General features: G+C 39.8%; 1 pseudogene; it reads left to right on the top strand.

Moving 5' to 3' along the window:
* The first annotated feature begins 1,516 nt into the window (after positions 1–1,516).
* LOC132044384 (5S ribosomal RNA) lies at positions 1,517–1,635 on the top strand (annotated as a pseudogene).
* The last annotated feature ends 22,618 nt before the right edge of the window (positions 1,636–24,253 follow it).

Below are 24,253 nucleotides of genomic sequence, written 5' to 3'. Positions count from 1 at the left end.
ATTGGCATCGTGGGTCCATTGGACATATATTTATACATGATATTACGTTCATATCTAGCCTTAGCCTTATTTTATCATTCGAGACATAGAGAATACAAGTTATAAGTTAGTTCGCTCGGTTTTCGTAAGGTGCCGGGTGCCAATCACGCCTTACCAAGGGTGGGGTGTGACAAATTGGTATCAGAGCAGTTCTGTCCTAGGGTTGTCTGCAAGCCGTGTCTAGCAGAGTCCTATTTATGGGTGTGAAGCCGGCCACATTTATAAACAGGAGGCTGCAAGGCATTTAGGAATGATTGACCTTTTTTTCTCATCTTAGATCGTGCGGGAGAGCCAAGTCATAGGAAATGAAATTTCTTGTACTAACCCTTGATTTCAGTGGAAAAATGGTGTTGATAAAGGAAGAGGATGATGATATTAGGATTACAGAAGTAAGTCACTTTGTTGAAATTATGTCATCAAGATGTGCATCTTCTATGAGAATAAATTGGTCATAGTCAAGATAAGTTGATTGAATAGTAAAGCAAGGGGAATTAGTTACGTGTATAATTTAATGATAAGTTCAGTTGTAAGATTGCAGACGACAGAAGTTGAAGGAAACAGCATAGAGGTAAGTAATGGTAAAAAGGATTATAAGTCAGATATGGTAAGAATGTTGCAAGTATTATTGAAATGTATAGCCAATGAATGGAAGGGAAAGTGACCGGGGAAATATACAAGGACGATTGATAAAAGTTCAAGTATATTCCGAGTTCTGACGCATGAGGTAAGTTTTGTCATCTTTGCATTTTTGTTCGATATTGAGAGCCCTGTGAGGCTAAGGTGTGTTACGCATGTATATATATTTGACCCTGTGAGGCATTGCATGTATTTTCTGAGTTGCGTGCAGGGTTTGGATAGTATGAAGTATAGGGGGAAAACTTTGTCAAAATTTTCCTAAAATTTAAGGACGAGGATTCAAGGATATTGTGTTGGTCGAAACGAGCTAGTGACAATGAACCCTCGTGAAATTTCAAGCCGCTAGTTATATCAATTGCGAGAGTATATGACATAGAACCATACAAACAATCGCCATGATGAGATGGATAACGAATGGTGCAAGCACGATGGGGGAGGATACGTCGCTCTACGTACCCTCCCGAGACCAAGAGGAGGATAGGCCGGCTACAGGTATATGAGTCTTTTATTAGAACTTCTTATGTGCGTACAACTATTGTAGGATACCATTGATAGTTGACGAATGAAAGTTTTGAAGGGACCGATAACTAAAGTACTTATAGATAGCTGCGGCTAAGAAGTTTTACCGCTACAAGGAATCTTAAAATTTAGGAATGGAAAGCAGTTGTATGTGTTGATTGATGGCTTGTCATCGGGAGTTCCAAAGGTTAAAATAGCATTTGCTTCGTCGGAAGAGTAAGGAATCCTTTTAATCTGGAGAGAGATGCACTACGAGAATTTATCGAATCCGTTAGAATTTCAGCCTGTTCTAGGTTATGTGATAAAGGTCACGCAGTAGGGTGGATGCGATCATACCAGCACTAACCCACCGGATCCCATTAGCACTCCAAGGTTAAGCGTGCTGGGGTGAGAGTAATACTAGGATGGGTGACCCCCTGGGAAGTGTACTAAAAGTCTTACAAATTCAGAGATAAGGGACAGATGAGAAGCTAGAGTAGCCTAAGGGAAATTGGAGTATGCGGAGTGGTTGGAAACCTCGAAGAGGTTGCGAAGGACAAGAAGCGGAGACTAGATCGGTGGCGAGAAAGAAGGTGCATCACGGCTCTCGAACTAGGATAAGTGTGAAAGGTATTCAGAAATACTTTGGAAGCAAGGCGTTAGTAAATATATGTATGTATGTGTATGAAATCCCATATGTGGCCGCGTCAATTGATATGTGTGCCCCAGCAACCGACGTTGCTATATATTAAAGGCATTAATCGAACAGGGTAATGAAGTTGAAGTGACAAAAGTGGTACAAATGTTACAAGGTAAGTTGATGTTATTTTCACTATAGGTTAGAGTTGGAAAGTCCTATTGCAATAACATCAGGGAAAGGAAGAAAGTGAGTATGCAGGAAGTAAGAAGATCAAAATGTCGCAAAAAAAAAAATGTAAGGAACAAGGGTGAGTGAAGCTTCCAAGAGAGGCAACAGGCAAAGCAAGGAACTATTTGGATAAAAATTGAAGGTAAGCATGCGAAAGGGATAAAGTGCGGTAGTATGGAATAAAAGATAAATGTGTAGGGTTGGAGAACAGACTTCGACAAGTGGGACTAAAGGATAGTGACTACAACTAGGAATGTGAAGTAAGAGAGAGAATGATCAGGCCTTGCAACAATACTAAGAGATTTCCAGCTCTCGAGAGGTATATAAAGGGATAAATGTGTAGTCATACTGACACGGTTGCCTCAGAAACGAAGAAGCTTTCCTAAAAGATGATTTAAGAATAGAACAGATTTGCACATTTAAAGGAATATTTCACGAACTTGAGGGTCGATACTATGAAATAACAAGTGGAGAAGAGCGCTCGAGGAGGAAGGAAATTAAGGAAGGTTTGAGGATTAAAGTAGGAAAGGTACACTAATGGGTTGGTCAAAAGGAGAGGAGAGAAGAAGAAGGGAAGAAAAGAAAAATTGAGCAATCACCAAGGACAAGCGAGAGGATAATGAATTAAAAAAGCTAACCGAGAGGTTGTACATCAATGACGTAGGATGAGGATAAGGAATATCGAGATTTGATTATAGAAGGATGTATGGGAAATATTCATGAGTATGGACTAGCCTTGGCGGCAGGAAGGAGAAGAAAGAAGAGAGTTTATTTGCAAGGATTTCACGACACGAACAAGAAGTGGCAGAACACTAGAAGAACTACAATGCATAGGTGGGATGCAAATAAGTAGTCAAGGAAGATTTCGGATAAGTGAGCTAAGTGAGAAAAAGGGATTCGTAGTGGAAGTGGAAGAATGCAGCATATTAACTTTCAATGGTACATTGTAAATGTAAAGTGAAACCGAAAACTCAGAGTAAGAAGAATTTCAGTGATAATAGTTGTGGAGGAAGACGAGGGACAAAAGGAGCAAAGTGTGACCAAACGTTCCGTAAAGTATTTTGATATATTCCAATGTCCCCGTTAACCTATGGATTCGAGAAAATGTTCAGACACAAAAGGTAGAAGTATAAGGGCTTTAAAAAAGGTAGCGAGAATGGATTGGTAATGCATGAGCGCGTTGGTTATATGAAAAGCCCTCGATTAGCAGAGAAGAAAATAAGAAAAGCTATACAGCGGGAGAACCCCGGTGTTATAAAAGACCAAAAGAATTGACGGATCGTCAGGATAAGTTAATGACTACCAATACTCGGGAGTTACTAATGTATAAGAACACCCTTAAAAAAAGGGGGGGAGGGGGGGGGGGCGAGCGAGATCTAGTCTGTAACGCAACGAGGTATGGCATTGTTATAATTCCAAGGAAAGAAAGATTTTAGCTTAAAGAGGCCAAAATTCAGGATGTAGTGGCATATGCATTAAGAGGGAGCAGAGAAGAATTAAAGATAAGCATACCACAAAGCAGGTATGAAAGGGAATTAAAAATGGATCAACAGAATACTTCATGCAGACGTGAGATATGATATTTCTAGACCAGGGAAATTTGTGCCGCACCTAAATAGGCTGCGACGTATGCTAAAGAGTAATAAAGAGAGTAAGAAAGGTCTGCAAGCTAACTACAAAGAGAATGGCGAAATGGATGATGAGTACAAAGGACACTTTGGGTTATAATGGAAGAAAAATCTTGATGTTAAAGGAAAAATATGACAATCTTAACAAAAGGAGTAACGATAAGCGGTGTGGCGATCTCTAAGTGGAGGAAGAACGGTGTGGGTGTATACAGAAAGGCAACCGCATCACTAGAAATTAGAAAGTATATCACGAGTCACTAACAATACCGAGTACAAGGGTATGTATTATAGAATTATATGAACCATCAATGTAAGGTTATGCCCCGCAGATGGGAGTGGGCACACCGGAAAGCCAACAAGAAATGACAGCTAACTAAATGATCACTAGAATAAGGAAGTCAAGGGTAAGTATACCATACTGATGTTAGAAAAGCAGTTGTGGTACAGTGAGAATTGCCCTAACTTGATAATTATAAGTTATACTGCAAGATTTGAGGCAAAGGAATTAAAGGGAGAGTTTTGACAAGAACTCAAGATATTGTGAGCTATAGACCCTTTGAACTATGATTATTGGTTCATCGCAATCTATAATCCTGCTACGAGGAATAATAAAGATGGTGATGGAACATTAAGAATGTATGTAATTAAGAAATTGTATTGAGGATATGGGTATAACTGATCATGGAAAGGAATTAAGACGGATGGTTGAAGAAACGTAACCGTTAAGAGTAAGGATTTGTCAGTAGCAGAGTACCGCTGAACAAGCAACTGAACGTTAGTATAAGAAATGAGAACGGAATGCTAGTTGACTTGTGACTATATATATGTGAGGATTAAGTACTACACGACTCACAAATGAATTTGATAAAGAGCTAAGAAAAAATAGGACGAAACTGACCAAAATATAGTATAAGTAAACGGTAATTGAACAAAAAATTCAATCAGGCTATTGAGGATCGGCACACTACAACATTCGAGGACGAATGTTTTTAAGGAGGGAAGGATGTTACACCCCGTAGGTTCGTACGTGAAAATTTATAAGTGTTGGACGCTCTAAGTATGGATACTGGAGTACCCTTCAAGGATATATGATATTATACAAACTAATCCTATGGTCATGACGGTTTACGTTCATATAATAAGCTATGGGAAACTCCGAGATCAAGCAAATCGAAAAAAATAAATTTGTCGAAAATTTGAAAAAAGTTGACAGAATTTTTGGTCAACTTTGGAGGGGTATATCTCCTAGTATATTAAGAGTTTTAAGGTGTTTCAAAAGCCTAAAATAAAGTTCGTCGCGTCTAGTTTTCAACACAACAAACTGCTCGGCGATACAATATCGGTGTAGAGAATGATGGACGTTACACATTCAGGACAGAGCGAACGCGTGCTAAGTGCATCTGATAAGACCTTGCTCATCGCTACGGTGACCGACCCGAATTTGAACTAATATAAAAGCGGCTTGCCCCCTCTTTTTTCAGCCAAGAGTTCTTCCAAATTGTTCTAAAATGCTCTAGAGAATTCCCCAACTTCCAAACCCAAATTTCAAGCCTAAATCAACGATAATTCCCGAATTCCGGTTCAGGCAATGTATAGTTGCGAGTATAGAATCGTATAGCGACGCGTGTCGTTCAAGTTTAAGGTGAAAAAAAGTGAAGATATAGCGATATTATTAGGAGTAAGGTATGAATCTCCTATTATTAATGTTTATTTTGGTTTATTTACGGAGATAAAACTGTCAAATAACCGCATAATAGTTTTTGTCACACCCTTAATCCGATAGGGTGTGATGGGCACCCGACCCTTACCTAGGGGATCGTTTTAACCCGCTAACTTTCGTAATACTCATAATCATATTGATGCAAAACATGACACAAGTACATAATGAATTTTTTTTTTTCGAAAAACAAACATGCCTTTCATCTTTGTCAAATCAAATAAAACTAGCATCTTTACGAAATTTGTGAACATGTGAAGTTCGTAGCATAATGCATAATAATACATGGCTTACATAGCCGCTTACAAAACGACATATCATACACACGACAACATGCATAGTCTCTACCATAACCGGATACCATACAAAAGCACTCTGACTCGGCCGCACTCGTGAGGAAGTGGAGCTCGCCAATTCGGCCGGAATATCTTCCACTAACATCCTTACTCATCCCAAAGGTACCGCGGACAAACGCGTCGAAGAGCGAGGTCGACGAATATGTACCGAGTATGCCGGGAAGATACGATAAACAAATCTGAGTCATAATCGAAACAGAAGTACAAAAAAGTAAATACAAAATCCATAATGCCAAATTGCCTACTTATCAAAACACAAATCATGCACAGGGCTCTTAGAATATGATCGCCCGCCCGTCAATGTCACACGTACCGCGGTCAAAATATCCAACAGCAACATCACACATATCGCGGTCAAGAATCCAGTGGCAACATCACACATACCGCGGTCAAGAATCCAGCGGCAACATCACATATACCGCGGTCAAGAATCAAATCATCAACATCACATATACACATACAAGTACAAATACCCGGCCGGCAATATCACATATACACATACCGCGGCCAAATACCCAGCGGCAATGTCACATATACACATACCGCGGCCAAATACCCCGTGGCAATGTCACATATACACATACCGCAGTCAAATACCCGATCGGTCAATATCACGTATACACATACCGCTTTCAATACCAGCGAGCAATATCACATATACACATACCGCGGCCAAATGCCCAGCGGTCAATATCACATATACACATACCGCGACCGAATACCCAGCGGCAATATCACATATACACATACCGCGGCCAAATACCCAGCGGCAATATCACATATACACATATCGCGGCCAAATGCCCAGCGGTCAAAATCACGTATACACATACCGCGGCCGAATACCCAGCGGCAATATCACATATACACATACCGCGGCCAAATACCCAGCGGTCAATATCACACATACTGCCCGGACTGCGACGAAAATTGTAACAACGGTTACACGAACGAATCATGAGTAACCAAATATTTAAAAACATTTTCAAAGACTTAATAGGTTAATCAAAACGAACCATCATTTATAAGCCAAAACATAATCAAATCAATTTTCTTCCGAATATCACTCGGGAACATATCAAACCGAACTTCGTAAATCATAGTTACGTATCAAAATCACCTACATAAAAATCCTTATTTCGGACTCATTACGGGATAAATAAGTAATCATACCACGGGGTTGGAAAGATAGTCATATTGAATTCTTTCAAAAATAGGTCGTTAGAACCAAACATGGAAAAGTCGCAGACCCACGGACGAGCGTCAACCCAATCCGGCCCGCCTACGAAAGTCATAGTCATTACTTGTCATGAAATCATTTGCGAAGATATCAAAGCGATCCGAGCCTTTTCTTGAAATTTACGGTCGTTCGTAGTTTCAGAATCGTTTAGGAACAAAACTCTTTTGAGAACAAAACTTTTATGCAACTTTTGAAATTTAGTCATACAAAAGACATAAGATCCTTGCGGAACAACCGGTTACATAGCATTTCAAATCCAATCGTATCGAAGACATACGGTCCATAGCTTGACCACATTAAGGATGCTAACATCAAGAAGCAAATATGAATCATAAACATGCTCGGATTTTACCAATAGAATTACCCCCGAAACTCATAACATATCATAACTTACTTGCGTCTAGGACATGCCAAAAGGAAAGAAGGATAAGTTTCACATACCTCGCCCGCTTCCTACGCTAATCCAAACTTAAGCCTCGGCTTCTCAAAATCTACAATAACGTCATTAGGCATCAACCATTAGTTATAAGCATCGAAGAATCCAATTCCAAGCTCGCACTTTATTTACAGAAATTTGGGCAGCATTTCCCCTATAAACTCAGCATCCCCGAGAATTCAACTCGGCCAATATTATCAACAACAATACCAACAACCATTCCAACAACATCAATAATGAATTCAAAACACATTCTAACATTAATAACTCTTCTCCACATATTTCGCCAACATTCCAATTATGTTCAATTCAACTACATATATTCCAACTAACATCAACGCTCACGTATACAATTACTAATCTGAAACCATTCAAACAATATTCAAGAACACTTTAATCAATTCGCACAATATTTCAAACAATCCAATTAAAACATCACTCCACCCGAAATCTCTCCAACTCGACAAGAACAACTTTAACATATTTATTTCTTCCAAAACTCATAAACTACATTATCAATCCATACGTTCATAACATTACTTCCATAAATTCAAGAAACTATACAAAAATTCCATTAGCTTCCATAACAAGCCGCAAATAACTATAACTTCAATTTGAACCATTAAACTTTCGTTAGCACCATAGAATCCACAACACAACAATCCAAACATACGAAATGAAATTAGTTCATCACTCCAACATAACCAACACCTACACGTTCTTCACTTCAACATACCATATTTCATGAATTTCCACACACCACAACACATATAAACCATCCATAACATATGAAAAGAGGATTAAAACTTACCTTCTTCACTTAGTTCTTCAAAATTTACTTGTTCCCATGCTCCTCTAATTCCAAATGAAATTATATTCGTGACTATGCGTTGCCCGGGCTTCGATTGGTACTTCGTTACTTGAAATTTCACTCAAAATTCTCATTTTGTGAGGGCATATTTGCTCCCTTTTGTTTGCTGAATTTTCCGGAAATTTTTGGAACTTTTTGGCTGAAAAAAATGAGATTTGTCCCTTTTTAAAAAAATGCCAAAGTCGGTTTCAAATGTAGCTAAAGCGATCTTTTGCGGCAAGAGGTCGAGTCTGTCATCGCGGGAATCGCTTGTTTACGCATCGACGAGTTCAGAATTTGTAACGTTTATAATTCTCTACTCCGATGTCCTATCAACGAACGGTTTGTTGCATTACAAACTAGACTCGACGAACTTCATTTTAGGCTTTTAAAACACCTTAAAACTCCAATATACTATGAGATATGCGCCTCCAAAGTTGACTAAAATCCGTCCCGCGTTTCTCAAATTTTCGTCGAACTTATTTTCTTCAATTTGCTCAATCCCGAAATATTCCGAAATTCTCCATACATGATATTTATCACTTATTACACTAATAATGGCCATGTTCCCGTGTTTCAAAATATTCTTTCCCGATTACGACTTACGAGATCGCAATTCACCCTTTTTCTTCATTGTTACGTACTCTCCATGGCTTGTGCCTTTCAAAACATCCCATTACTACGATGAGGTATATGTCAAACTCATGCTCTAAAAACGTGGGGTATAACAGTTTTGTTGGTGGAAATATGGGATAAACCCTATATAGGATGTTATGGAGTATTTTGGTGTTGATAATATTATGATTAATGTTGGTATTGATGTTGTTGTTGTTGGTTGCTGGATTACGATTTTGGGCTAGGCATATAAACAGGGGAGATGCTGCCGAAATTTTGGCAGATTCTAGAAAGATTTATTTGAAGGACTAAGACAAGCGTTGAGTAGTTAAGTTAAGGCGACCAAAAAGGTATGTTAAGGCTCGTCCCTTTCTTTCAAAGACATGATTCCTATCTTATGATTCCATAAATATTTCCATAACCTTCTTATTTTCAAAAGCTAGAAGTTCATGACTCTTAAAGCTTCTTATGATGTTAAATGAAATATATTCTATGATGATTGTGACGATGATGATGATTCTCTTCTAAAAACTCCGAAGCTATGATTTTAGCGCATTATGAGATTATTGAGCCATTCCATGAATCTTTTAACCGTACTTATTGTTGATGGTCTCACCTCATATTACTCGTTCCTTCAAGGTGAGATATAGCGATGATAACGATTCTATTTCCAGTGCTACCTAAGTTCATGATTCTCGAGACTCCCGCGACATCGTCGATTTCATCTTATGATGGTTGATCCTTCAAGGAATGATATAGTGACAATGGTAATGCTAATGATGACGTTGATTTCATTTATGTATTTTTATGGGTATATATGTATGTATGTATGCATTGCATCTCACTGATCAGTTGGGGATAACACCGAGTCCCGAAAGGGCCGGGTAAGATAACACCGAGTCCCGAAAAGGCCGCGTAAGATAACACAGAGTCCCGAAAGGGCCGGGTAAGATAACACCATGTAAGATGCTATATGTATATAAATATATGTATATAAATATATGTATATAATATATGTATATATATATATATATATATATATATATATATATATATATATATATATATATATATATATATATATATAATCTTAACGACCGGACGAGATATTATATATGTATGGATATGTATGGAAAAATTCTTAAAAAGCTAAGCATGCATGACATTCGCCTTAAAAGGGCATTCAAAGGCACAGGTTGATCTTGTTTATATTAATTTATCCCGATACGTTCATGATATTAATTTTCCATGTTCAGTATGTCTTAATAGGTTAGTATTCATGCCTTACATACTCAGTACATTGCTCGTACTGACGTCCCTTCTTGTGGACGTTGCGTTCATGTCTGTAGGTGTGGATAGACAAGACGAGGATCTTTCATCGTAGGCTGACTTCAGGTACCAGTTATGATTGGTGAGCTCCACTTCTTCCTAGAGCATTGCCGAGTCTGGATGTATATATGTTTGTATGATTTTTGTTCAGGGCATGTCGGGGGCCCGTCCCCGACTTGTATACTTACCATGTTCATAGAGGCTTTGCAGACAGTTCATATGTATAGCTTCGTTATGTTCTGTTGGTCGTTATATTGGCATCGTGGGTCCATTGGACATACATTTATACATGATATTATGTTCATATCTAGCCTTAGCCTTATTTTGTCATTCGAGACATAGAGAATGCAAGTAATAAGTTGGTTCGCTCGGTTTTCGTAAGGTGCCGGGTGCCAATCACGCCTTACCAAGGGTTGGGTGTGACATGAATGGTACATTCGGCTTGTCCATCAGTTTGCGGATGAAATGCTGTTCTAAGCTTTACTTGAGTACCCAAACCTTCTTGGAAAGATTTCCAGAACTTAGCTGTAAATTGTGCTCCTCTGTCAGTAATAATGGACACCGGGACACTATGAAGTCGCGCAATCTCCTTAAAATATAACCTTGCATAATCTTCGGCTGAATATGTAGTTTTGACTGTAAGAAAGTGAGCTGATTTCGTGAGTCTGTCCATGATCACCCATATGGAGTCATATTTACTTTGGGAATGAGGTAACCCCACGATAAAATCCATGTTGATCGCTTCCCACTTCCAAGTTGGAAGCTCCATTGCTTGCAATAATCCTCCTGGCTTTTGATGCTCGATTTTCACTTGCTGACAATTTGGACATTGAGCTACAAATTCTGCTATGTCTTTCTTCATTCTATCCCACCAATACATTAACTTAAGTTCATGATACATCTTTGTTGCACCTGGCTGAATAGAATACCAAGAATAATGAGCTTCTTCTAGAATTCGACGGCGTAATTCTGCAACATTCGGAACACATAGCCTGCCTCGATATCTAAGAACTCCATTTATAGAAGTTTCAAATGGAGACTTCTCTTTTTCATAAAATGTGTCTCTATAGTGTCTCAACTGAGGATCTTCATATTAACGCTCTTTCACCTCCATGTCCAAGGATGAAATAGTGGGATTATTGATATCAATTCCTATACTGCCTGAATCAATTAGGTGAATCCCAAGACTAGCTAGCTGATGGAGTTCATGAATTAATTCCTTCTTCTCCGGAGAAGCCTCACATAGGCTACCCATTGATCTGCGGCTAACTACATCGGCTACTATATTTGCCTTTTCGGGGTGGTATAAAATACTCACATCATAATCTTTCAATAATTCCAACCATCGCCTCTGCCGCAGGTTTAACTCCTTCTGCTTGAAAATATATTGAAGACTCTTGTGATCTGTGTAAATATCAACGTGAACACCATACAAGTAATGTCTCCACATCTTTAGTGCATGAATAACTGCAACCAATTCAAGATCATGAGTTGGGTAGTTCTTTTCATGTTTTCGTAACTGCCTCGAAGTATAAGCAATGACCTTACGGTGCTGCATTAATACACATCCTAACCCAGCACTAGAAGTATCACAATAAACAACATTACCGTCTGGCCCTTCTGGGAGTGTCAAGACTGGAGTTGAGATTAATCTATCTTTCAATTCCTGAAAACTGCGTTCACAAGCATCATTCCACTGAAATTTAGCTAACTTCTGGGTTAGCTTCGTCAATGGGGCCGAAATAGATGAAAACCCTTCCACGAATCTCCTACAGTAACCTGCCAATCCCAGAAAACTACGGACTTCCGTGGGCGTTGTAGGCCTTGGCTAAATTTTCACAGCTTCAATCTTCTGAGTATCCAATCGAATGCCATCATCTAAAATAACATGGCCCAAAAATGTCACATAATTCAGCCAAAACTCGCACTTTGAAAACTTTGCATACAATTCTCGAGTCCTAAGAATTCCAAAAACTATACGTAGATGGTTTGCATGTTCAGACTCTATCCGAGAGTATACCAGAATATCATCAATGAACACTATCACGAATAGGTCCAAAAGAGGCCTAAATACATTATTCATCAAATTCATAAACACTGCCGGAGCATTAGTTAACCCAAATGACATCACCCGGAATTCATAATGGCCATATCTTGTTCGGAAAGCTGTTTTGGAAATATCTTCTTCTTTAACTCTCACTTGATGATAACCTGACCTTAGATCTATTTTGGAAAATCACTTGGCACCCTGTAATTCATCAAAAAAATCATCAATTCTCGGAAGAGGATATTTATTCTTTATCATCACCTTATTTAACTGCCTGTAATCAATGCACATCCGTAGGGAACTATCTTTATTTCGCACAAATAGGACTGGTTCTCCCCACGGTGATGAACTAGGCCTAATGAATCCTTTTTCAAGTAAATCTTTCAATTGTGCCTTTAGCTCTTTCAGTTATGCAGGAGCCATTCGTTAGGCGGGAATAGAGATAGGCTGGGTGTCTGGAAACACATCAATAGCAAAATCAATCTCTCTTTCTGGAGGAAGGCCTGGAAGTTCATCTGGAAATATATCCAGAAATTCGTTCACTATCGGGTCAGATTGAAAAGTCGGCGGCTTTGCTTCGGTGTCACGAACTTGGACTAGGTGATAAATATAGCCTTTAGCTATCATCTTCCTCGCTTTAAGGTAGGAAATAAACCTACCTTCGAGAGAGAGTCGTATTACCCTTCCATTCAAGCACGGGCTCTCCCGGAAATTGAAATCGAACAACTTTCATTCGGCAATCAATATTAGCATAACATGAGGCCAACTAATCCATACCCATAATCACATCAAAATCTAGCATTTCTAGCTCAACTAAATCAACTTTAGTCTTGCGGTCACATATCACAATTACACAATTTTTATACACTTGTCTAGCTATCACGGGATCACCAACCGGAGTAGATACCTTGAAAGGTTTAATTGGCTCGGGTTTCACCCCAATACGACCAATAATATACGGAGTGATATAAGATAACATAGAACCCGGATCTATCAATGCATACATATCATGAGAAAATACATGTGTGTATACACCGTAACCAATATCCGGTGAGGACTCAAGATCCCGTCGTCCGAAAGCATAGATACTGGGGCTGATACCACCCGAACTCGGACACTTCCCCTCTGCCTCTACCTCGACCGTCGGGAATCGGGGGGAGTCCGTCTCTATCGGGCGCACAAGAAGAACCACTCGCTAATCCTGTGGGCTGAACCCTGACTCTACCACTCATCGATGGGAAATCTGGCATCATATGTCCAACCTGGCCATAGGCATAGCAAGCATCTAGACCTCAGCGACACTGACCAGAATGTAACTTACCGCACTAACTATATCGCGGTACTGGTGGTCTCCTCTGACTATAATCACCCCCAAACTGAGAACCTGAGGCTCTCGAACTCTGACCCTATCCTGGACGAGTGGAGCGGTCAAATCTTCTTCCCCGCAAACCGAGAGTGCACTAGTCGCATCGGCTCGAGTGTCTAGAATATAAGCCGCTCGACCCCTCATAGTCGCCCCTGCGGCACCCATCGATCCGGACCCTTACTTTGCCCTCTATCAATATCCACGTTCACCCTTTGTGATATCGTCGTCTTGTAAGTTCTGGGCGTGGGCCTGAATGCGGAAAATATCCATCCCATCTTGCAATGAAGCCATTAGATAATCCTTAAACAAATGCGGCCCTAGGCCAGTCACAAATCTGTGCACTCTATCTCCCATGTCGTCCACCATGGTCAGAGCATATCTAGCCAATGAATTAAACTAAAGGCTATATTCCCGGGCACTCATACTTCCTTGCCTCAGATTTAAGAATCTATTCGCCTTAGCTCAACGGACCTCGGGTGGCAAGTAGTGGCGAATGAAGGCATCTACAAACTCTTGCCAAACTGGAGGAGGCACATTCTCTTTTCTTGAGGATATCCAATTATTATACCATAAGACCGCCACATCCCGGAGTCTATAAGATGCTAACTCCATAGATTCAGTTTCGGAAGCATGAATAATCTTCAACGTTCTTAACATTTCATCAATAAAACATTGCGGGTCTTTATCTGGCTTTGACCCGAAGAACTCTGGAGGATTCAAACTCATGAAATCACGGACTCTAGTACTAACCGCCCTGCCACTTGGACCCGAACTACGCCCGCCGTGCTCGGGCAGAACCAATCGCGTCCAATAAATGGATAGCATTGGTCATTTGTTGACCCGAAGCAACCAGTGGAGGAACTGTAGGCATAGGAGCTAAAAACGAAGCCCCCTCTTGTTCTTCTAAAACAAGCAGAATGGGAGAAGTATTAGATGGGGCCTCATTATGTGATTCTCCCTCTTCCATATTCATCGGTGGCTCCCTTTCTACCCGCCTTTCTATCGTAGTCTTGCCCTTCTGGGCGGCTGTAACTTTTCTTTTTATCGGCATCTCTGAAATCACAACACACAATTAGGGAGGAGAAAATCTTACAACACAGCTCTATCGGACGATTTCGTAAGAAGAAGAACGATCATTCTTCCTAAATGCCCTATAGCCTCCTGTTTATAAGTGTGGCGCGCAACACACCATAAACAAGACTATACTAGACACGGCTCGTAGACAACACCTAGGACCGAATCGAAGCTCGATACCACTTTTGTCACGACCCGACTAGGGGCCATGACGGGTACTCGGAGCTAACCACCGAGAACCACTCATTTTATTACTCATCATACTCACCCTGCGTTCATTCATTATTCTCATGCTTATAATCATAGGAAAACCATTTTCACTTTGAAACATATTTACTTTTATATACATAAGCCCTTCGGCTATCAAAATGATATACATACAATAAAGACATCGTGAGACCATGCTACCCACACATACGTATCTACGAGCCTCTACTAGAGTACTAGACATATGAATGGAACAGGACCCCATCGTGCCAAAAACATATATATACACAAAATAATAAATCAATGGCACCTCTGGAACAACGGAGTGCTCTCAAAGTCTGCTGATAGCCCCTACGAATCTGGGTCGCCTCCCTGTCTACCTGTGGGCATGAACACAGCGTCCAAAGAAAAGGATACGAGCATTGTACTGAGTATGTAAGGCATAAACAATACTGATACGTCAATAAAAGAAGGAGACATTAAGTGAAGAGCAACCTGTAACTGACTGTCAATCATGATAGAAATAATGCATGCTGACTTACTTCATAAACATCATCATATCATGTATGCATATATATATATAAGGCGCCCGACCATATGTGTACGGTGCGATCATCATTAGCTCGCGTCCGGAGCTTCGTCCGGGGTAACCATCTCATGCCGCCCACTAGTGGTGTACTCCGCCCATGCCATCTGACATGGTGTATACTGTTGCCGCCCGCCTTAGCGTGTACCGCCACCATATAGGGGCGTGGTGTAATATCATCATGAATCATGCATAATGGCTCAGTACAAACTGTAAATCTTTTGGGGTGACGTAAGGTCGTGAACCCCCGATTCCATTGTGGAGTTTCATAAGCATTCTGCCTCACCTTGAAGGAATTAGCATATAAGGTGAATGTAGCACAATGAACAACATCACATAATCATAGATAGGATCATTAGCTTTGTAGAAACATCATATCATTATCATACTCGTGACGTATCTCTTATCTTATTTCATATGAAATTCTTCATGAACATAGACTCATCGTTTCTGGAGTATAGGAGGGTCATGGAGAATAAGGGAAGATCATTTCATAAGATTCATGCCTTAGAAAGAAGGGACTAGCCTCACATACCTTTTCGTCTAGCTATACTATCGCTTGAACGTTCTCCTTCAATGCTCATATTTCTACCTTCAAGAGAGTTCGTATCAACATGAGATAATCGATAGCTTAGCATACTTGACTAAAGCTAGAGAAAATTGGGCAGCATTTTCTTTGTTTAAACAACTTTCCCCATATCATATATCAACTTCCAAACATCTATAATAACATTCACAACATCATAAGCAACAATCTTCATACACCTATATTATCCACATTTCCCAAATTTCACTTCAATTCACCCATAACCATGGTCATAGTACACTATTGCATTTACTCATAATATAAAGTTTATCCCATGTTCTTAATATCATTTATAACATAATTATAATCACGACATATAAAGAATCGTGACTCATTCCAAACTACAACTCAAAAATGCCACTATTCTCACATTTATGACCCATTTTCTATCTCCTTCTACAATCCAAGTCTTTCAACCTCTCAATACTTTAAACAACATGGAATGATCATAAAAATTACCTTTGAATGAGTAGGAATGAGCTTGTAGTGGAAACACTTCACTTGAAGAAAACCCTAGCTTCTGCTTCTAAGAGAATTCTTGACTTGGATGAACCCTAGTGAGCTTCTCGCACTTGATTCACTTTGATTTATGATGTTGATCTTTGATTCCCCTTGTATTCTTGAAGATGAAATGTATATAACGCTCTAGAAGCCTTGAGAGAGAGATGGAGAAGTGTGGAAATGAAATTAGTGAAGTGGGAACATGTACTTATACTTGGAACTTATTGAGTCCGTCGGGACTTCCACGGTCACTTATACGGTCCGCATAACATTGTACGACCCGTATAAGTGGTCGTCGTTCACCATCAGGCAAAACACCATCTCTGTTGGGTGTTATACGGACCCTTATATGGACCGTATAAGTCGGTCGTATAACCCCATTTCCCTGAGATGATTTTCATCATTCGTTTGATCTCCAATCCTTATGGAACCCTCTTGACACTTGTTTAACACTTCATTACCAATCTAAGGATCGTTATAACTCTTTATTAGGAAATCATTAGGTCAACATCAGCTTGGTACTTTACGGGACCTTTCCAAAACACAACATATGCTTTGCCTTCCTTAAGGAACTTTCTCCTCTTACTTCCATCATCTTTGGAATCCTATTTAGAATCTTTAAATAGCCTTTCTTACTTGTAGGAACATCGTGTACTTCTCACACTACGTTGGTCCATTTACTAGGCAACAACATGGAATTTTCCGAGGTGTAACACTTGTGGCCAGCCAGGCCACATGATGAGAGAGTGTCCGTCACGGGGTGGTGTAGGCATTGTTCTGCCCACCGAGTCCGTAGCTGGTTCTTCTTGTTCAGTACGCCCTTCAGGGCAAGTTTCTCAGACATCAGCAGGACGTGGTAGAGGAAAGAGTGGAGCCTCTAGCTCGAGTGGGCCTCAGCACTATGTTTATACTTTAGCCGGTAGACAGGATCGTGAGTCATCTCCTGATGTGGTTATAGGCATATTATCAGTTTCTTCCCATGACGTATACGTACTGATTGATCGTGGTTTCACTTTATCATATGTTACTCCTTTTGTTGCTAGCAAGTTTGGGATAGAGCCTGAATCGATTAAACCGTTTGAGGTGTCTACGCCAGTTGGTGATCCGGTTATAGCTAGGCGAGTATATCGAGGCTGTGTAGTGTTAGTTTGTAACCACCATACCTTAGCATATTTTATTGAGTTAGACATGATTGATTTTGATGTTATTATGGGCATGGATTAGTTGGCCTCTTGCTATGCTAATATTGATTGCAGAACAAAGATAGTTCGATTCCAGTTTCCCAACGAGCCAGTCCTAGAGTGGAAGGAAAATGCTGTTTCGCCAAAGGGTAGGTTTATTTCCTACCTTAAGGCAAGGAAGATGATCAGAAAATGGTATATTTATCACCTAGTTTGAGTTCAGGATGTCCAAGCAAATTCACCGACCCTTGAGTCTGTCCCTATGGTTAATGCGTTTCCAGAGGTATTTTCATATGAGCTTCCAGGCATTCCGCCAGAACGGGAGATTGATTTTACTATTGATCTATTGCCAGATACTCAGCCAATATCTATTCCTCCTTATAGAATGGCACTGGCGAGTTGAAAGAATTGAAGGAGCAATTGCGGGATTTACCTCAAGAAAGGCTTTATTAGACCTAGCACATCACCGGGGGGGGGGGGGGGGGCTCCAATATTATTTGTAAGAAAGAAGGATGGTTCTTTGCGAATGTGTATTGATTATCCACAATTGAACAAAGTGACTGTAAAGAATAAGTATCCGCTCCCGAGGATTGATGAATTATTTGATCAATTGCAAGGCGCCAAATATTTCTCAAAGATAGATTTGAGGTCGGGATATCATCAGGTTAGGGTAAAAGAGGAAGATATTCCGAAGACGACATTCAGGATTAGATATGGACACTATGAGTTTCGTGTCATGTCATTTGGGTTAATGTCATGACCGAACCAGAGGGCCATGACAAGTACCCGGAGCTAACCCACCGGGCACCTCTCATTGTACATTCACATTCATATCTAGGTGAGCCACATGGCTTATCAACAAACTCTATGCCTCAATAATACCATTTCCAACGGCTAAAACTCTTTATATATATATATATATCAACGTCAACAACTATGCCCATATACATATACATAAGCCGACGAGGCTAACAAAATAATATATCAACATGAGCCGACAAAGCAAAAGACATCTACTATGCATGACTGTCTACGAGCCTCTAAGAAGAGTATGAAACATCATCATAAGGATGGGACAGGACCCCACCAAGCCCATATGTATATACACAACAGAATAATACCAACAGCTGTAGCTCCCGATCAAATGGAGCTCCTCTAAGCAATCTCTAGATAAGCGGCCTAAGGATCAAGTCTATCTCCCTGTCCACCGGCGGGTATGACGCAACGTCCACAAATAAAAGGACGTCAGTACGAATAATGTACTGAGTATGTAAAGCATAGTCAAAATCATAATAGAAGCATAAGAAATGACATAAGATAGAAGACTCATGAGATGATGGAACCATTTATACCTCTAGCGTTGTTCATCGTATTTACTTACCCTCTTTCTAATGGGAACCTTCCATTTCATACATTTATACTTATAGTAGTATCATACCCGACCATAGAGGTTCGGTGTCTTACATACCCGACTATGATAGGGTTCGGTGTTATACATACCTGGCCCTACTAAGGCTCAGTGTTATCCGTACCCAACTGCACTGGTGCGCGCGCGATAGGTATCATACCCGGCCATATAAGCTCGGTGTTCTTAGTAGTCATACTTTAATATATAAATATGTATACATAGGAGTATATACATTTTCTCAACATCATCATCGTCATCATCATTTTCATTGTATCCTTCCTTAGAGGATTGTCACACCCTAATTTTCGTTAGGGCGTGATGGGCACCCGACCCTTACCTAGGGCCGAGCGAACCCTCTAACTCTCGTGGCACTCATAATCATATTGGGCCCCGTAGCATACGAGTACATAATGAAAGCTTTTCGTAAATAACCCGCTTTTCATCCCTTTCAAATCAAGTAAAACACGGGATCGTATAAGACCCGTAGAATAATGCATCACGAAAACATCGGCTTATGGAGCCGCTTAAAACCGACATATCACATACACGTCTTTTGTCTGTACCGCAGTCTCTAACATGGAACATGAAACCATATCATAATGCTGCGACTCGGCGGCCTCCGAGAAAATGGAGCTCGCCAATCCTGCCGGAACATCTTAACGCTAAAATCTTCAACTCGTACGGGTGTACACACGCGGCATGAACGCGGCGTCCACAAAGGGACGTCGGTACGAGCAACGTACCGAGTATGTAAGGCATGAGTAACAACATATAGAAGGATACAAAGCATGAATAGTAACAAGACGAAAGCATAGGGTATTTTATGAGATAAAGAGTAACACTGCACATCCGAGTGCCCCCGTTAGGCGAAACCTTCCCCTCGTCTAGTGCCGCGGAACGTGCGGCCGATCCATATATATATATATTATATTGCTGCGGAACGTGCAGCCCGATCCATATAATATATTGCTGCGGAACGCGCAGCCCGATCCATATATATATAATAAACGAGTAACCTGTACATCTGAGTGCCTTTTAGGCGGAACCATGCATGTTAGTGCGCGAACGTGCTTGCCCGATCCATATATATATATATATCACACGCGCGGAACGTGCGGCCCGATCCATATAATATATTGCTGCGAACGTGCGTGTACCCCGATCCATAACCACGTATCCCGCGTCCCAGGAATCCCGCGTCCGGAATCCCGCGTCCGGACGGTATCATGTCATATTATACCAACCGATCGGTGGTTACGCGTATATAACGCTCTCGCCCTTTTCCCATATACATATACATATATCATATTTATATATCATATTCATATATCATATTCATATATCATATTCATATATCATGTAAGTAGCATGCATGAGAGCCCAAAGAAAGTCATGTATCTATCGGAGTGACGTATGGTCGGTAGCCTCCGATTGTATTATGGAATAATCATGGTCGCTTTGTCTCACCTTGAAGGAACGATTATTATAAGGTGAGATTATCAATGAAGAATAGCTTCACGAGGAAACATAAAACAGGATCATAAGGCATCAATTCATATACTTTAGAATCTGTATAAATAGTCATCATTCATGACTAAAATTGAGAAATCAAGAAATAGCTCAACATTCTCATATCGTCATTGAAATCATAGACTCGGAGCCCTTAAACATGGAATATATTCATCGTAGGAAAATACTCTCATTTTTGACATCATCGTTGTCATTGTAAAACATATCCGTCGTTGTCATTGAAGCTTACGGAGTCATAAACCTCCGATTTGGAAAGATACAGACATTTCAGGATTCTTTCAAGAATAGGTCGTTAGAACCAACAAGGAAGGTCGCGGGGCCCACGGATGAGCGTCAACCCGATCCGGGCCCGCCTATGAAAGTTAAGGATCATTACTCGTTGTAGAAACTTCTACGAACGTTTCATAGCAATCCGAGACCATATGTGGAAGTTACGGGCGTTCGTAGTTTCGGACTCGTTTAGGAACACAATTCTTTTGAAAACAAAACTTTTGAAAACAACAAAGTTATGGAAGCATTTATGAAATCGTAATCTAAGAACCATGCCTTTGAAAGAAAGGGACGAGCCTTAACATACCTTGGCTGCTCCCTAGGCTAATCCAAACTTATGCCTTGGCTTCTCACGATCTACAATCACGTCATTAGATATCAACCATTAGCCATAAGCACTTAAGAATCCGATTTCAAACTAACACTTTGTCCACGGAAATTTGGGCAGCATTTCCCCTATAAATCCATCAACCCCGAGAATTCAACTCGACCAAATCAACAACAACCAAACCAACAACCATAATAACAATATCAATAATCAATTCACAAAATGTTCAAGACATTCCAACCCCAATCTTACTTTGCCCGAAACTTTCAAAATACCATAAGAATAACCACAATACATTTCTTTCTTCCGAATTCATAAACTATATTAACAATTCCATATATTAGCAACATTATTTCCCTCAACACAAGAACCTATATTAAAGTCCTATTAATTTTCCAAAACAGCCCGCAACACTACAACTTCAACGTGAATCATTAAACCTTCATTTTACGTCATAGAATTCATAACGACGACGACCAAAATACTAGATAACATTAATTCCACATACCTACTCCAAATCAGCCCACTTTCGGCCACCACAACAACATGCAAATTCCATGGTTTTCATCCATTTCCACGTATTACAACAACACCCAACATGCTAAATACAATTAGTTCTTCAATCCTACACAACAACACACACACACACACGGCCACAATACAATACACACGGCCAAGCCTCAACATGAAACCCTTCATGAATTTCATTCATTTCTACACCTTACAACATACATAAACTCTCTATGAAACATGTAAAGAAGATTGAACCTCACCTTTTTCCATTCAACTTCTCCCTTGGCTAGGCTTGATGAATTGCAACAACGAATGGTTTTCTCCCTCCAACAACCACTCCATGTCGTAGAGGACCTTCCAATTGGCACGAAATCTTGAAGAAAACACTCTTCATGACCAACCTTATGGGGCTGGTTCGGCCAGCCCCTCCTAGCCGTTTCTCTTCTTTTTTTTTTTTCTTCTTTTTTTCTTGAATCTTCTAGGACTTAAAATAATGAGGTGTGGTCTCCTTGGTCATCACACACACATATATATATGATAATAATGGGGCACATGGCCAAGCACATGGCCGGCCATGCCCCTTCTTTTTCTCCAATTTTTTTTCTAGATTTTTCTTTTTCTTTCCCTTTAAGTTTCTTGAAACTTCTTGAATTTTCCCTTAAGTTGTAAAGATGAATTCTTGCCTTGTCATATTTGTCTATATTCATATAAGTCCCCCACAAATATAATATGACCACGTACATCTTCATGGCTTAAAATGATTGGCCAACCATGGATGGGGCCCACTTTCCACTATACATGGCCACTTTGGCTTTTCATGGCTATTTCATGAAATAAATTCCAAATTCCAAGTTTGCCCTTAATTTTCCTTGTTCCAATCTTGCCCTTAACGCTCCATTCCAATAAAAATGAATTTGCAACTTATGCGTTCTTAACAAAACCGAAAAAAATGACCTTGTTCTTAACTTTCCGCCATTAACTCGGAATATCCAAATGTACAAAATGCGAGGTATAACAAGGATCAACTGTCATATAATGAAGGTAATGGTATCGTGAGAACACCAATAATCATGAGCTTTAGTAATTCTAGGGATAAAGCCATATTGGAAGACATTATGGAAGTCATGTGAAGCTATATAGTGATGGGATCATGCCTTAATGAAAGAAGGGTTAGCCTTACATATCTCGTTGTCTTCTTAACTACCTAACGTTCACTGTCGAAGCTTGGAAAATCTACATTTGAAAGGATTCATACCTTGGTTAAGCCTTAAAGATACTCTTAAATTCAAACTAGAACAATTCATGAGTTAACGAAAATTGAGCAGCATTTCCCCTATTTCATCGACTTCTATCATATTACCAAACAACTCCCAAACAACCATAATAATGTCCACAAATATCATAATCAAGTAATCACATTCCATTAAGTCTCCAAAAATCATTCTCATATACAACTTATACTAACAACTTCACACCAACCCTTAGCACATTTTCATACAATGCTTTCTCATCATCATTATTACCTTTTATAATAAGAATATATCCATATCATACTAAGAATCATGATTCAAGTTAGCTTACTACTCAAAAACATCATGAAAACTACATTTAGACCTCATCTTCTACTTTCTCCTTCTACCCAAGTTGTTCAACAACTAAGCATTCTTGATAACATGAAATAAGAATGAGAACTAACCTTTTATCTCATAAGAATGAGCTTTAGAGCAATTTATCAACTTATGTGAAAATCCTAGCTTCAATACCCAAGTTATTCTTGAAGTCTACTAACCCTAGCAAGACTTCTAACACATGGACATCTTGATTCTTGCCTCTTGATCTTTAATCTCTCTTGGATTTGTATTGATGAGGTGTGTGGAATATTCTAGAGCTCTCAAAAGTTGTGGAGAAGATGAGAAATGAAAAATAGAACTTGGGTCATCTATTTAAAACAAGAAAATAAAGCTACCCGTCGGGATTTATACAAAAACTTATACGGTTCGTATAATATTATACGGTCCGTATAAGTGGCTGTATAATATCAGCAGTGATGAGCCTTGATTGTAACTATTATACGGACCCTTATACGGACCGTATAAAGTTATACGGACCGGATAACTCACCTTTTTCCAAAATTATTTTCGTTGATTCATTTGATCTCCAATCCTTGTGGAACCTTCTTGGCACTTATATTACACTTCATTAACCATACAATGAGCCCTATAGCAGCCCCTCAAGACATCGCTAAATATGTATCAAATCAATTATTGCGAAAACCCTTCCAAACATGACTTACATTCACTTCCTTCGACAAACTTAGTCTCACATATCCATACGACTTCGAAATCTTATGGTACACACTTTGAGCTATCTAATACTCTCATTAATCTCGTAAGGACTTTATGTTCATCTTAAGCTCACGTTAGTCTACTCACAAGGCAACAAAT

The sequence above is a fragment of the Lycium ferocissimum genome, unplaced genomic scaffold (genome assembly GCF_029784015.1).
Source record: "Lycium ferocissimum isolate CSIRO_LF1 unplaced genomic scaffold, AGI_CSIRO_Lferr_CH_V1 ctg4372, whole genome shotgun sequence".
Lineage (NCBI taxonomy): Eukaryota > Viridiplantae > Streptophyta > Magnoliopsida > Solanales > Solanaceae > Lycium > Lycium ferocissimum.
Note: the sequence above shows the minus strand (reverse complement) of the source record. Positions and strands in the feature narration are given on the sequence as shown.